This window comes from Haliaeetus leucocephalus, unplaced genomic scaffold (assembly GCF_000737465.1).
Source record: "Haliaeetus leucocephalus isolate CR32 unplaced genomic scaffold, Haliaeetus_leucocephalus-4.0 Scaffold251, whole genome shotgun sequence".
In the NCBI taxonomy this organism is placed as follows: Eukaryota; Metazoa; Chordata; class Aves; order Accipitriformes; family Accipitridae; genus Haliaeetus; species Haliaeetus leucocephalus.
This window is the reverse complement of record NW_010972687.1, coordinates 11,967,554-11,983,624: the sequence shown is the minus strand read 5'-3', so window position 1 is coordinate 11,983,624 and position 16,071 is coordinate 11,967,554. Positions and strand designations below refer to the sequence as shown.

The 16,071-nt window shown below is 38.4% G+C and overlaps 1 protein-coding gene across 4 annotated transcripts in view; it reads left to right on the top strand.

Moving 5' to 3' along the window:
- The window catches only part of CDC42SE2 (CDC42 small effector 2), an 85,094-nt gene that overhangs the window by 19,061 nt on the left and 49,962 nt on the right, over positions 1-16,071 (top strand). Inside the window, exon 1 of one of the 4 annotated variants that reach the window (XM_010568719.1) lies at positions 1,289-1,382. The exons of the other annotated variants lie outside the window; for them this stretch is intronic. The gene's annotated coding sequence lies outside the window, so the exon portion shown is untranslated. Of the gene's footprint in view, positions 1-1,288; positions 1,383-16,071 lie in introns of those variants that run through there. 4 annotated transcript variants of the gene reach the window in all.

Here is a 16,071-nt window from a genome sequence, read left to right as displayed (position 1 = left end):
GTAAGGAAGTGTTTAGACTTCATCCACCACACTTTGATCAATTCCGTATCACTCTAATTTTCAATTTAATAATTGATTCATGAAGTTGGAGCAAAAGCAAAAAGAGAAGTTTTAGTTCACTTATTTAATTGAAATTTAAATGGCCTGTTCACTTTAGGGCAAAGGAAAAAAATTCACATAAGATGTTGGATTTTAACATTTTGTTTAGTGAAGGACTTTTGTTCTTCAGTTTAGCTTAACTTCTACCTGCAACTCCCAAGTTCTGATCATTGCGTTAATCCTGTAGAATAATTCAAGTAATACAGGTGCAAAACTGTGCTCCTCAGTTACTTCATTTGAGATGCCCATTTATACAAATACATTTCATTCCTGCTGTCTCTTGCACCCTCTGTGTTTGTATCTGATTGTCCTCCACTTCCTTCATCGTTAAACTTGGGTCAAATCACTGGGGTGCGGCAGGATTGTGTGACTGATTCAGCTTCTTACATAGGTCTTCAAAAACAGTTTTGTGTTTTTCCTGAAACATTTTGTTTGCATTTTGAAGTAGAACACAGCTGATCCAATTGAATGATATCAATGCAAAAGTCCACAGCTTAACTTTAGCTGTCACTTTTCACAGTAAAGTGGAACATGTGGAACAAAGTTGCTGAGGCTTTGTGCCAATGGAAACCGTAAACCAGAGGGAAGCTAGGAATCAAAGACTGTCAACAAGAATATTGCTGTCATGGAAGCCAACTTTCATTACACCTGTCTGTATGAAGAGAATAGTAAGCAAAATGTAGGATAGGAAGGTGTGTCAGGAATATTGGTTGGTGTTTAAATTGGACACTTAAACTTGTTTGCCCTCCTTTGTGGATAAGCCATCCTGCAGCATAATGAGGAAGTAAAGCATGAGGCCCGCAAAGAAATGCTAGGAATTATACCTGCGTGATGTTTAGTTACTGTAGTTTGAAATATTGAATATATACCCTGAGAGATCTTTCATTTTTGAGGTTTTATATTTAGACTTCTAACTAGCTATAGAATGTACTTTATAATGATATTTAAAGTATCTCTAACAGATTTGGAGGTTCTGTTCTTTAAGTTTGGGGGCTTTTTCTTTCTGGAAGTAGAGTCATATGCTGTCATCTTTTCCTCAAATTGGCTAAGCTTATGTACAGTGTGAAATATGGCATCCTGAAAAACCTGTACATGCTTCCTGCCCTCTTAAACACACTCTGTACTTTGCAATGATATTTTTGTTTTTATTTGTAAATTTATGCAGTAAAAGAATCTGCCATTTTGTAATTAAGGCACAGAGCCTAAGAAGCCTAAGCGTGTAATTCTGGCTTTTACTACCATGAATAATCACGTCTCCACAGAAAATGCCCTAAGCCCACATGGTGCGTAACACTCAGGACAGAGTGCTATCTGCAGTGAGAATGCCAAGGACGAATGTCCTGGAACAACTTGAACGCTGACATCCTATTTCCTGGGATAGCCCAGGCTGAGTGTTCAGAGTCCTTGTCATGAATTGTTTAGTGCTTACTGTCTGTCTTCTGTACATTAGATCCGTAGTTACCCTCCTATGTGCAATGCCTATCCATTCAGAAAAGCTACCAGACAATGTGCGTGTGTAACATAGTCAAATTAGATCGCTATAGGTATCAAATAATTAAGGAATCCTATTCTACAGCATGAAATTACTTGAGATACTTAAAATCTAGTAAGTTAGGTAGCTCAGAGGCAGAGAAGAGCTCATATGAAGTCTAGGAATCTGATGTTTACAGCAGTCTGGATGCAAAAGTGAACACAAGTGGAGGAGATCTGTTTCCTTTACTATATCTAAATCTTGTTTTTGCATTCCAGGTAGAACTTCTAACCATGGCAACTGTCCATTTTCTTCAAAAGAAGGAAAAGGATAATATTCTTTCCTATATTAATGATCTAGTATCAAGAAGGAAAGAAGAAGTAATGAACAGACTTTTGCTAATGGCCCAATTTAACTTTCAGGTTAATCTTTGCCACAGAAAATACTCTTCCACTCTGATGTCTTCTTTTGGACCAACAGTTGCTACAGCACACTGAAGGCCATAGGATGGATTATTTTCTAGCTTTGTTTTTTAACTTTATTTTCAGCTTACTGGGTCCTGTCCTAATAGGAGAAGCACTTTAAGCTGTGTCCCTTGAAGGAGGGATGTGTTCCAGTAAGCACTTATTCAGGACTTTGGCACGTAGATTCAAAATACTGTCTTAAATCTTACTAACATTCAGCTTTGGAAACACAGATTTCACAGACATCTTGCTTCCTTTCTGTAGTTTCACAGACACCTAGTCTGCATGTTTACTCATGTCCAGAATTGTTGCAGTTTCGTTGAGCCATTTGGATGCTACCCTGTGTCCAGGAAGGACTGATCTAGTTTCTTGGAATATGCTTCACTCAAATGATATCGGACTTCTCACAAGACACCATTCTGTGATGTCATTTTCTTTTTCAAATATAATGAGTAAAGTAATTTCTTGCTGTTCCTGCCTCCTTAAGCATGAGCTAATAGCTGCAGCATTTTTCAAGAATCCAATTTCTTCTTTTGACTGAGGCAATTCAGAAGAAGCACATCTTGTCTTGCTGTCTTTCTCTGTATTGAAATGTATATCAGTCTTCAATCCTTCTAATCTTTCTTCACTCCCAATTATTAATCCTGCCAGGAATGTTATCTGTTACTGAGTAAATTGGGGAGGAAGGGTAAGCAGGCCAATATTTCCATTATTCCTGTTGCATAATAGATCCATGCCTCTCTCTGGCTGGATTATGCATGACCGACCATTCTTTTGAGGCTGGTTTGTTAGAATTCATTCCAAGTATTTGTCAACAGTTATTCTGTCAGTCATGTTGGGTCAACCAGCCTGAAGTATGAATCAAGTTCAGAGGCTGAACTGCATTTGCACATCCTGAGCATGTTGACTCATTAGTGCAGGACTTTGAAGAACTGGAAGACTGGCCTCAAGCGGTAACTTCCTTAAATCCCATTGACTGGCAAAAGAGGAAAGCTGCTTTTGAATTGACTCAAAAATAGTGGTGGGGGAGTTGCAGTGGCTTCATTGGGGTTTTTGTTTGCTTTTTAATTAATGTGAGTGAACTAAAAAATGAGGATGGTAATGACAGCCTAGCCCCCTTTTTTAAAGCAGTCTTTTCAAGTTAGTACCAGTATTGTTGGGGAGGATGCTTTTACTGTGGTGATGTGGAAATGTGAAATACCCTCTCTTAAAGAGGAATGCATGGCTGATACTTACTTGCTATACATGTATATGAAAAGATGTTAATTTCCTTATGCAGAAGAGGGAGTGGACGCATGGAGAAGCACTGTAATTAATTACTGGGGGGCAGGGATGCCAGAGGAATTGTTTGAATTGTAAAACAGCAAGCCAAATCTAGTTGAGTAGAACCTGCTTCTCAAAAATCTGGCAGGCTTTGAGTGGAAACTGCTGGGTACTAGGCACTTCAGAAAATCTAGCTACCTAACTTTCCATGTGTGTTTTGAGATGCTTCTAACATAAGGCTCCTAACTTGAGATGCCACAAGAGACTGGGGTACTGCTATATTGAATATTTTCTGCCTTTCAATGGACTGTGACTTAACAAGTAAATGTGAAGCCACACTGTGACATCAATCCTTGTAGTCCCAGCTGATTTTAAAGTGCAGACCCCCAGACTAGTTTGTACACAGATGTTATCACTTGATTTATCTGTTGTAGGGAAAACACACTTATGGAAGATCACTGAAATTACTCATTGTTAACAGAGTTGCCATAGAAGAAAAATATGATTTACTGTCAAAATTTCATTATTTACCTTCAGATAAGCCACTCCAGAAAATTATTTTGTCAACAAGTGCTCTCCCATAAATACACTGGTTCCTTTGTTTCTGTACCCTCTTTCTTCTGCTCTCCATCTACCGCTTCAATATCTCCTGCACTATCTTTGCCTCTGGATATTTAGGTATATTTCAGGAAAGCTTATTAATGTAGCGGGTTATCTGTTGTGGTATCGTTACAAGTGCTTTTGCTTCCCCTTTTTTCAATTTTTTTATTTGTTTAAAAGCAAATCTCCTACCCCATTCTTTTACACTGTATGTAAGCTTCAGGGCTGTTTCATGAGTGTAGGTGCTTTTGCTCTGCTCTGCCTTGCTTCTCCTCTCCCTCTCTCCTTCCCCCAGTATAACACTATAACCTTTCCTGTTACCTTTCTGTCTCTTCCTGTTCCTTTCAGCTGCTTGTGTCTCAAAATAGCTGTAGTGGTCATTACCATTGTGGTGATGCTGTTAGATTGACCCAGAATTTGAAGGCTGCTGGATAATGTTACATTATGTAGTCCTTTGTGGGGTGGCATGGGAGAAAACTGTAACTACTTCTGTTTTAAAAGCCTTGGAAAAAGTTGCTAGCTCTGCAAAAACTGACTGTAGTGCCATTTAAGGACAAGAGTTTGGTATGTGTTTCTAAGGTAGTAGTGGAGGCTCTTGGATGCTCTTTGTTAACATATTGCATTGCTGTGGCTAGTAACAGCATCAAATAGTAATAGGCATCAAATTCCCAAATGTAAAGCTTTGTTGCAGAAAAGTCTTTGTTATATGTCCCAAAACAAACTGTAACAAAAGTATGTGCTTGTTCCAGTCTCTAGAGACTGATATACTTTCATTTCCATATATGTTTAACAAAGTCACGTAGCATTTACTTACCGGAAGCCTCTACAGTAGAGAAGCACTGCAGCTATTACTAATTTGGTATTTCAAGCTGAGCTCAAGTGTGGAAGTGGTTTTTTGTTTGTTTCACTGCTTTTTTGGAGATAGCTGAGAATCCTCTAGAAGGAAGATACATTCACATATATTCAGAAATAATAGCCTGTTTTGCAGAAACAGATTATGTTCTGGGGACATGTTCAGTAACACATTTATTAATAACAAGCACTTATGAAAAGAAGAAACATCCATCACTTCACAAATTAAGAGCAGTAACTTCTCAGAAAATCTTCTGGGAGGCTTTTCAGTACTTCATTGTCCTGTTATTACTATTTGTACATTTTAGAAAGTTCATTTTTGAGATATTGTTGTTTCAGTATTACAGTAAAATAGGATATTCATCAACAAGTGGAAGAAAGTATTTTAGACTATTTTTTTCAGAACTTCTGCAAAAATCCCAAACACTTTGTCTTTCCCCATCAAAGTACCAGTACAGAATTAATGAATGAAAGCTGATGACCAGTATGCACAGACTATTATTACTGATGTTAACAGTGCTGTCTAAATTTGCAACTGTCTCTGATACTAGTATATTATAAAGCAAGTGAAATCAGCATTTGTTTTGAAGTGTTAGTCTCAAGTTGAGAGTGATAGCTTTGTGCACATCTCATTGAAGCAATTTGAATGCTTGAGATAGATATCTATATAAAAATATAATATACACACATACTAGTTAATTTCAAATGTTAAAAAATGGATGTACTAGTGACATAAAAAGAAGATTCACTGTCTTTTGACAAATATCAACATTATTGTCTACATTGCATGTTCAAGAACTGCAGTTATTTCAGCACCACTGTGTGTTACTCTACCACTCCTCTGACTCTTACCCCTCGTTATTCTTCAAGTTACTTCTGGCTTGCGAGCTGCTTAATGTGAAATACATGTGTCGTTTTATTTTATTTTTTTCTTGGGCTCTAGCAAATGTATATCTTTAACACAAAATTGAAGTTCTTCCTACCAATTGTTCTACCATCCCAATTACAGAGCTATACAACAGGAGACAGAGAAAGAGGTATGAGATCAGGCTAGGTAAAAGAGCGAGTGGAATCAAGTATTAAAATACATAGTATTACAAGTAAGCATGGTACATGTACCTATTTTTGATCTTATTGTATTCCTACTTTAAATATTTATGGAATATTCACAAGGAAGAAAGCCCACAATTGTAGGTTAAGGCATCACAGATTCTGGATTAGAACTACAACTAACTTTCTGTTGCACTGAAAGTATTTGAATCTTGGTCCTCGAATAATACCAATTGTATTCTTCAGGATCTCTTTATTTAAACTCCTGACCATCTCTTCCCCTTCCATGCCCTCCCCCAGGTTATTAAATGCTTTACACAGAACTGAGACAGTTAACTATAAGTGTGCTGATTTTTTCAAAATGTGGACTTTTAAAGAAATTCCCTTGCAGAAATTAGGCTTGTTCATCTCTGCCTTCCTTTGTGCCCATTCAGAAATAATCACATGGGGCTAAAGACCTCAGCAGAAGTACCAAGAGGTAACATGCCAGGGTAGGTCGAACTTGTTTCTCAAAAGGTTACCACAAAATAGACTAGACTGTCTGCATATGTCCTGTGTCAACACAGCACTAAAATATCATACTTCTGTCTATGGTCCTTCCAGTGTTAGATCACAGGTATCAGCTCATGGGGCAGGTAGCAGCCTTTTAGTTTCAGACTGTCATCATCTGCTGACTCCAGGAGTGCAGCAAGTGCATATCCTTGCCAGGACACTCTGGTAGTCTGATGGGAAGCAAATGCTGCAATTCTCTGTTGCCTTCTGTGGAGACTCGGGCTCCTCAGGGCTGGCACAAATCCCAGATGTTTCCTCCACTGTTGCCAAAGAGATAGACCTTCAGGTACAGGACTGCTGATCTGGTAATGTTAAGTGGAAAAACTAGCCAGAACTTTAGTTAAGGCCTAGAAAAACTGTGATTTCCTTTCCACCTCTTGCTGTGTTATAGTCTGACACCCTATGTGAGAATGCTTTTGTACCCTATGTAAACTATGCATATGCTTATTAATGTAAAAGTAATGATCACTTCAGGTTGCTTTCTGTGAAATCTTCTCGGTTTCTGTTGTAAACTATTTATTTGCACATAGGCTCAAAAAACATGTTTTGTGAGTTGTTACCTATTGGTACTCAGGGTTCTCATGGAGAGTTACTTTCTTTCTCTTCTCTATCCATTTTCTGCTGTTCAGCAATGAATTTTTTTGCCCTGAGGAAGAGGAGTCCAAAGTGAAAACCAATTATTTTTGCCTGTTTTCTTGCCTCTGACACTAGAAATGCTAAACAACTTCTTTATAGGAAATTGTTGACAATATACTGGCATTTACAAGTGAGATGGTACCAAAAGTAGTCCAAGAAACAATTAGTTTTTAATTATTTTGAATTATTTTTTTTTAAATTTATTTATTTAGCTAAATTTTCTGAGTGGAACCAGTGCCCATATCCCTCTCCCCTTCACGAGTGGCACGACGTGTTCATAGAATGAATCCAGCTGTTAATGCCAATGAAGACTTAAATTAAGCCCTGGGAAGGTAGTTCAGCGTGAATGAACAGCGCTTCAGACCACAGTGTGCTGTGCCGATTTGGTCGTTGTGTCCTTTTCTGGTTTGTGCCTTCAATCTGTATGTCCCAGAAGAGGCCAGCACTTTTAAACACAACTCCTTCTGGAAGATTAGAAATATTAGGAGACTGTTCTTACTGTTTTGTTTTTGTTTTGTTTTTGTTTTTGTTTTTGTTTTAAAAAAAACCAAAAAAACCCACCAAAACAACAACAAAAAAAACCCCAAACCAAACCCCATCTCACTAGTTCTTGAGTCGAACTGCAGCGTGAATGTCCATCAAGCCGTGAGTAAAGATGACTGGGTCGTAAATGAGCAGCTTCTGATAGACCCTTCCCTGGAGGGGAGCAGCTGGGGGGGCGGCAGGCGGCTTAGCCAGGGCACCCGTGCCTTCTGCGGCTCTTCATATGGAAATGGTCACGACGGCGGGGAGGGGGGGGCGGGGTGCCTGCCTGCTTTCTGGTGGGGGGAGAAAGGGGAATGCTCTATTCTGGCGGCGCTGTGCCAGCTCGCAGGAGCAGATAATGAAACCCTTTGTGCCCCCCTCCAAAGACTTGCGCTTCAGCAGGAACGGGCCGTGCAGCTGCAACCCTAGCAACAAGGGCCTGGAGGAAAGAATGAGGGCAGCTTCCCAAAGGAGGATGGCCGCATTTGGAGATGAGCAAATTATACTGGTAGCATAGTATTTAGAAGAACCTGTGTGCCTGTTGTTCTTCGTAGGGTTTGGTTGTTTTTTTTTTTTTCTGGTTTTGATTTTAATCCTTAGACTGGAATCTATCTATGTGTTTTTTTTAATACGTAGATAACTGAATGACTTAAGACTTGCCAGTGTCGTTGCTTGTTACTTTTAACTCTACCTTGGTTTGGGCTTTAGGAATTTCTTGTATTGAACATAACACTGTAAGTTTATTCTCATAACAAATAGTAAAAATTCGTCGGGTTTTTGGTTTTGGGGGGTTTTTTTTGTGATTTTTAGAGTCTTAACTTTATAGGGTATTTCCTGGAGAATTTACAGTGCTGTTAGTTAAAGAGCATGAAGGAATTTGGTTCGAGCTGATTTTTGTAGTATAGATGCACATGTATTTTTGTGGTTTGAGAAGAAGCAGTGGTTTGAGAAACTAATTTATTGTAAAAAATGTATATATGTGTGTATATATATTCACAGGACTATTTGCGAGATTTGCATTGGTGCTGCTTAAGTGGCTATGTTTATTGTGACAGATGTTTTCAAGAGAAATTAATGTTAAATATTTCATTTGTAAGATGCGACAATCGAACCTATTTGCATGGGAAGTCCTGTGAATGAATTGAGGTAACACTACTGTTGTGAATACAATAGGCTTCATTAATTACCCAGCTATGGATAGTGATTCACCAGCCACAGTTCTGGCTGCACGTCTGGGAGAGAGGCGTTTGTTTGAGGGGGAGACTGAATAGTGAATACCTTAAACCAAATGATCTGTGGCTGAGTGGCAGACAAAGAGGGCTTTGGAGAAGTGACTGATTATCCTGTGTGAAAGGATCGCAGCCATGTTGGCTGGCCTTCATGCTGAACCTTGCATGTGAGCCATTGCCCCTTCATTTGGGGAGAAAAGGGGGAAGTCAGATCCACTTAGGAAGCAAGTGCACCTTGCCACTGCAGGCGCTATTACTGCATCATGCTCATTTAGTTACTCTAACGAAGAATGGTGATGTGGAAAGTTTGGTTATTTTAGTTCTGTTTTCCAGTATTTTGACAAATGCAGCAGCCATTTTCTGGCAAGATAGGTAGAGATCTTTGTTTTCTCTTCCACTTTCTTATCTCCTATACACAGTCTCTAACATCTGTGCTACAAGCTGATAGTAAGTCAGAGCCCAGAGCAAATGAAGCAGCAGATGTGAGGATTCCTGGATGTTCTCTGATCAGTCCAAAGTATTGACCTGGGGCAACGCCAAGTCGGGAGCATGTTCCTTTCCACTGACTCTGCTACACAGACAATGATGTCCTGCAGAGGAGCAGGATGGAAAGCTGGAACAATGTGATCTTAAACTGTTCAAGCAAGATTTACTGGAGCGTGGTAGTAGATGGGATGAGTTACTAATTCCTTGGCTTTCCTTTTTTTCTTTTGCCTCTTCTCTCACTTGTTCTGTATTCAGCCTGAGCAGTGAAAGAGGACTGAAGGTGAAAGCTAGCAAGACCATGTTCCCTTGCTAGGTGTATTTGTTGACTTGATGTAAAGTGCAAAGGGAAAGGTCTGGCACCTATAAAATATTTGGAGACACCTTGAGCCTCAAATTATAGAATTCTCTGCATTTTTGTGAGGGGTAGGAAGAATGAAGGAAATGTTTTGGGCTGCGATAGGATTTGAGGCTGTACTTAAATGCTAGATTTAACAACTGTATATTGGGTTCTTTGCAGAAGTTGGTAGTGAAAGCAAAGTTACAAATTTAAAGAGCTTTGACACCCCCTTTAACAACCCTTTCCTTTATTTGAGAAAGATCAACCATAATGGAAAAATATGTTGAAGAGCAACTGTAACTTTTATCTAAATGCATACTTCTTACATCTTAATCTTAATTTTCAGACAAAAATTGTTATCCCAGGCAAAGGAATTGGTGTGTGGTTTTGGTTATTTTGTTTCCAAATATACACATGATATCTTTGTCAGCAGATTCAAGGAAAATGTCCCTCACTGCACCTACACACAGAAAAGAGAAAACGAACAGTTGTGTGGCATTGGAGGAGATACGATCTCATTCAAAATAAGGCAACTGTGTATGGTAAACTCAATTGTCACTTTACAACTGTTTGACAGTTTGGGCAAAGTAGTTGCTCCTTGCTTTTCATTTGAGTTGATTTACTTAAGTCAGTTCTACACACAGACTTGATTGCACCCTCCAGCAAAACCCTAGTGACTCATCTCCAGACCTTTCACTGGAAAGGATTACACAAATGAAATACTATGATGTTATTAAATAATTTACAAAAAAAAAAACCAACAAAACAACTACCAAACAAACAAAACCAAGCAGAACTAAGAGAAATGTGAAGGCAGAAGAGACCTTTCTCTTTTTTCCCTTGAACAGAGAGGATTCCACTGAATTTTACTGCTTAAATTTTCAGTGATAATGGAGTTTGCCAGCAGTTCTGTACTGTTCAGAAAGAATGCTCACCACAAAGTTTGCAAAGGTCATTATGAAGATATTTACCAATTGTATATACTTCAAAGCTATTATGATCTTTTCTTAAAAAGTGGCTGCAAAACTTCTTAGGAGTTCAAGGTAACTGGGGAAAGGAGCAGAAGTCTCCATAGTACTAAAGAAAATAGTGGATTTTCTCTCAAAATAAAAAAATCTGCCATTTTAGCTCTTTTGTAAAAGGCAGTGTGCTAGTTTGGGTTATTTTTATCTTTCCAAAACCTGTCTGTTTAATTCGTGTTGCTTGGTCATTTGCCACAGCAGTTCTTGAGAGAAAATGAAGCTGTTGTGCTATTTAGTGCTTTGTATCTCCAAATTGCTGTGACAAGCATAGTCTCATTTAAAGGGAAGTACATACCAGTGTCCATAGGCTTTCCTGACCCTGGCAGTAACAGAAATGTTAGTGGATTTCTATGTTAGGAAATTTTAATGGTCTGTCATGTTTCTCCATAACAACACTTGGAGCCAGGATGATCCTTCTGAATAGCTAATATATATTTACTTTGTGGTCTAGGGAACTAAGTATTCGCCAAGAGGAATAAGTCTGATTAACTCAGTTTACCTGTCAAGGGTAGAATAAGACAACAGACCGTGGAGAACAGAGTAGGTGGTGTTGGCAAAGCATTTTTTTTCAATCTTAAACTTGGAAGCATGTGATGTTAAATCTATCATGCTCTAAGCCTTGTAATTCACTTCACTGTCTGTGGCTTGTTCTGCAGTCTTCATCAGCATAGTTTAGAAAAGAGGTCTTGGAGAAGCCTGAGAGTCCTTCCTGATATGAAGAGCTGCAATGGTTGCTGCTGCCATTTTCCTTACAGCTTTGTCATATGTGTTACAAAAAGACTGCCTGTTGCGTTGGCTGTCTGGAAAACTTCTGTAGTTGATCTTGAGTAAAGGAACTTGTATTTCCCTGTTTCAAGTGGGCAAATGGTTTTGATTGATGTGAGAAACCGTTGGGTCTTCACGCTTATAGAGGTTCTTACTCTGTGGCAGCAGCATTCTCTTCATAGCGAGGAGGCACAAGTATGGTACTTCATATTTGTTATTCAGGACCTTTCAAGTTTATCAGCAGAAGTATTGTATGTCTAGTGATTGTTTTGGCATGAGAAATACCATGGTCAAAACACTCTTTATTTTTCAGGCTTCCATTAGAGTTTTTGTTTATGTCAGGAGGTTGGAAAGAAGAGGGCAGTATTTTGTGTGTGTGTGTTTTTGTTTCCCTTCCTTACCTGTTTGCAAGCAGGTAACTAACTAAAATAATGCAAGAGAGATTGCTTGGAGACAGTATGCCTCTGATCCATACCACAATTGCTGATACTATTTTCAAATGTGTTTTCTTGTAAATAATCTCATTTCTTCCCTTTCCCTTTCCTGCCTCTCAAGTAAGTTCTCCAGAGCTATAACTTTGTACTGAAAGTGTTCATTCAGTGTGGATAAGAAAACACTGTCACGTAATGTGACAGCGGAATTGAAGTGCCCCCAATGAGAAAAAGAATGTAACTTCATTGCTGTGCTGTCTAACAGTGAAAAGATTTTATTTCACACTGCTGACATCTGCTGTAAGTAGATACTATGTTGGCTGTTACAAAATGCAACATTTAGTGAATCTTTTTCCTAACCGTATGTGTGCATGGATGAGAGAAGTATAGATATACTTGAGGAAGGGATGAGAAAGCAAGAAGTAGGTGGGGGCAATGTCTGAAGGCCATGCCAGGCTAGTGTGGAGACCTAGAGAACACAGGGCAGGAGCAGGAAGCACGGCCTCCTCTTTCAACAAAACTTCGTGGAATCTAAGTGTAAAAGAACTCGGTAGCAAGAAGCACCTAGATCAAATCACTTTGAAGGGCTGCTCTTCACCTTCATTATACAGAGGAGGTAGACTCACCACAAAAAGGTCACTTGGCTTGTTCTTTCTATTTTGTTTTCTAACTTTTGGCTCTTATCCCCACTGCCCCAGGATTTGATAGGCTTGCTTCGCAGTGCAGTACTGCAGGGAGAACAGAAGCAGGACAAAGTGGAAAAACACTAGAGGCTGAGTATCTGGCAGCTTGATGCACCTTGAGGGTGATTTGCTTTCTTTGTTTGAAACACTGGCAGAAAGATGAAAGGTGCACAAAACTTTAGCTAACACCAGTTTCAGCCCTAACAGCAGCATAATAGTGCAAGTATCTTGAGGGAAGCGTTAAGGAGGAAGATGTTTACTAGTTTGGGGTTCACTTTTCCTAAATTCCTGATTCCTCCATCACTCCGATATCTTTTATTCCTTTAAGATTTGAGCTGTACCAGGTAGATCATCCTACAGAAGCTAGATACATAGACAAGATGGACAGAATAGGGTTTTTTATTCTTTTAAAAAACAAATAAAATACATGCGTAGCAAAAATGTCAAGGTAGATTGTGAAGTAGGAAAAACTTCTACGAAGCCTTGATGAATTTATTTAAAAAGAAACCAATATATTGTATGTCTTTTACTTGGAATGTCATACATAATGAAAATAATACTAAAACACAAGTGATGTGTAATCTCCCCAGACACGCACACCTTCCAGATGCTTACTTTTACTGCTTCCTGTGTCTTGCCTTTTGCAAAGTGAGGAGGTTGAGAAAATGTTGTTTGACAAAGGGAGAAGGAAATTAAGGGGGAGAGAGAGGGATGGTAAAGTGTTAGTATAACTCTGAATCATACGGAAACAAAGGGGCATACATTTAAGACGTAGCTTGCTTAATCATCAGAATAACTTTCTAAGGGTACTAATGGATTCCCCATAATTTTTTTCTTCAAGTGACATTTCAGTGCCTGTTTTAAGAAAAGATCACAGAACAGATGAAAGGTTGAAGATCTTAGTTTTCTTTCAATTATGACATTAATGTCTCTGTGTAGAATATTGGATAATGACATTGTAGAGACCTCTTCAGACTAGAATAACCATCAGTCCATTTATCACCATTTCTGTTTGTATCTAAAAATTCTAAAGCAGGCCATCTTTGGTTTAGCTGGCATTTGTCTATACAACAAACTTTCGAACTTCAGGGTTTTTTTCCCCCCCGCCTTGGTTTACAAAAAAAAACCCCAAAAGACGACTGAAAATTTTGCTAAGTACAAAGCAGTAGAAGCATATTAGTGGCCACAAATCAACTAATGACTTAACTATATATTTACTTGACTAGTTAAAAATAAGAATCTACGTTCAGCTTGGCAAAGAACAACCACGCAGAAAACAATTATGCAGAGAAATACAGTTTTTTGACATGGTGATGTATGAGAAAACAGATGCATTAGTAAACGGGATGTTGTTTCTCCAGGTAACTTCTGTAGGTCAGCATTAGTAAGTCACCTTTCTTTCCAAGCTATATTTTGTTTCTTTAGCTTATTTTTCTTGTATAACTTTTCTCATCTGCAAGGCTTTTGCCTCTGAATTGTAGTCTCAAGCCTTAAGTATAAAGTCTGTATCTTGAGAAAAAGATAAGGTATTCTAAAATCCTGTTATGTCATACAAAAATCCATTCAAAATAAAATATAAAATTCTAGTGATTTATGCAGACCTGTGTATTAATAAACATTAAGAAGTACAGTGTGATCTGGCACAGCTATAGTCCTGTGTTGCCTAATTATAGCAAAGAAAGCAAATCTTCTGTCTCATATTTTTGGGATTATCTTTGCTTGGCACGTGGCTGGCAAGTAAACATTGATAAGTATAACAACTGCATATGTGATATATTAATATTACCTAAAGAAAAGACTTGCTGTACCCATTAGGGATTTTTAAGAGTGTTGTATAATGATGTTTCATCAAAGAACTGCTGAGTATATTGCAGAGCTTTTATAAATACAGAAGATGAGGTTGACATAGGAGAAAAGAAACTACTAAAAGTACATACTTGATAGGTATCTGTCTGGGTTTCAGCTGGGATAGAGTTAATTTTCTTTCTAGTAGCTGGTATAGTGTTATGTCTTGGATTCAGTATGAGAATAATGTTGATAACACACTGATGATGTCAGTTGTTGCTAAGTAATGTCTAGACTAAAGTCAAGGATTTTTCAGCTTCTCGTACCCAGCCAGAAAGAAGGCTGGAGGGGCACAAGGTGTTGGGAGGGGACATAGGCAGGGCAGCTGACCCAAACTGGCTGAAGGGATGTTCCATACCATGTGTCATCATGCCTAGTATATAAACTGGGGGGAGTTGGCCTGGTGGGGGTGGATTGCTGCTTGGGAACTAACTGGGCATCAGTCGGCGGGTGGTGAGCAAGTGCATTATGCATCCCTTGTTTTGTGTATTGTAATTCTTTTATTAGTATTGTTTTATTATTATTGTTATTGTTGTTATTATTATCATTATTATTTTCTTCCTTTTTTTGTCCTCTTAAACTGTTCTTATCTCAACCCATGAGTTTTACTTTTCTTACCAATTCTCTCCTCCATCCCACTGGGTGGGGGGAGAAGTGAGTGAGCGGCTGCATGGTGCTTTGTTGCTGGCTGGGGTTAAACCACGACAGTATCATACTCTTAACTCTCCTTGTGGATACTATAATTTCACATGTCTAGTAGAGAAGTAGTATCTGTGGATACTGCAGCCACTGCAATATATTCATAATGTAGCTTGTGACAATCAGTCTTTCTCACCTAAAGAAGGATTAAAACTAGTTTTTCCTTGAAGTGATAATGTTAGGTAAGAACCAACATGTTATATTACTGCCAGACCTGCAAAAAACCACTTGTTACATTTATTCTGAGCAGCAAAATTGAATAACTGAAAAGATTCCCTTTAAAAAGAATGTTGTGATTTCATCATCATATGGTCTGAATACATGACTTTATAGTTACATTGCTAGAATGCAATGAACGCAGATATCAAGACAGATGTGCAGAGGTTTTTTAAAATTCATCACAGATTAAAAGTTATCAGCAGTGTATATTCAGTGATTTTTTTTTTTTAAGGCAGACATTCATGTCAACTTCAGAGTTCTGTGAGCAGAGTTCAGAAGTTCTACTGAGAAACATACCTGTTGCTTTATATTAAAAGATACCATATTTTTATGTATTTCTTCTTCTTTGCAATGCCTGCTCATTAAAATGTAAAAGATTAACATACAGAATTCTAAAAACTAATAAATGTTTGTTGGCCAGTTTTGCAGGGCAGAGAGTTGCCCTCTGTCTTTGGCATCACAGAGCAGTTTCAATGTCCTAGCTCTGTGAGAAAATATACATTGAAATCCATAAATGGCGGAAAAGCATGTGCTTAGAACTAAGGTGAGTAAGAATATCCTTGGCTATCTTGAGTTATAAAATAATACTATCATTATCACTCAGTTTCCCACACATGTAAAGTGGAAGAGGTCAGAAGACTTCCTCAAAGTCAGACTGCTCGTGGCAAAGCCTATGCCTGCTATGAGCCTCCTAATTGTGTCATCTTTTTTTTTTTTTTGGTAACAATTAAACTAATTCCTGTTAAATAGTTAGCAATATGATTCATGATAATGGGTTATACTCAGATATTTATATGTATGCATGATATCTTTTTACAGTAATTTCAATGAAGTCACTGTGGC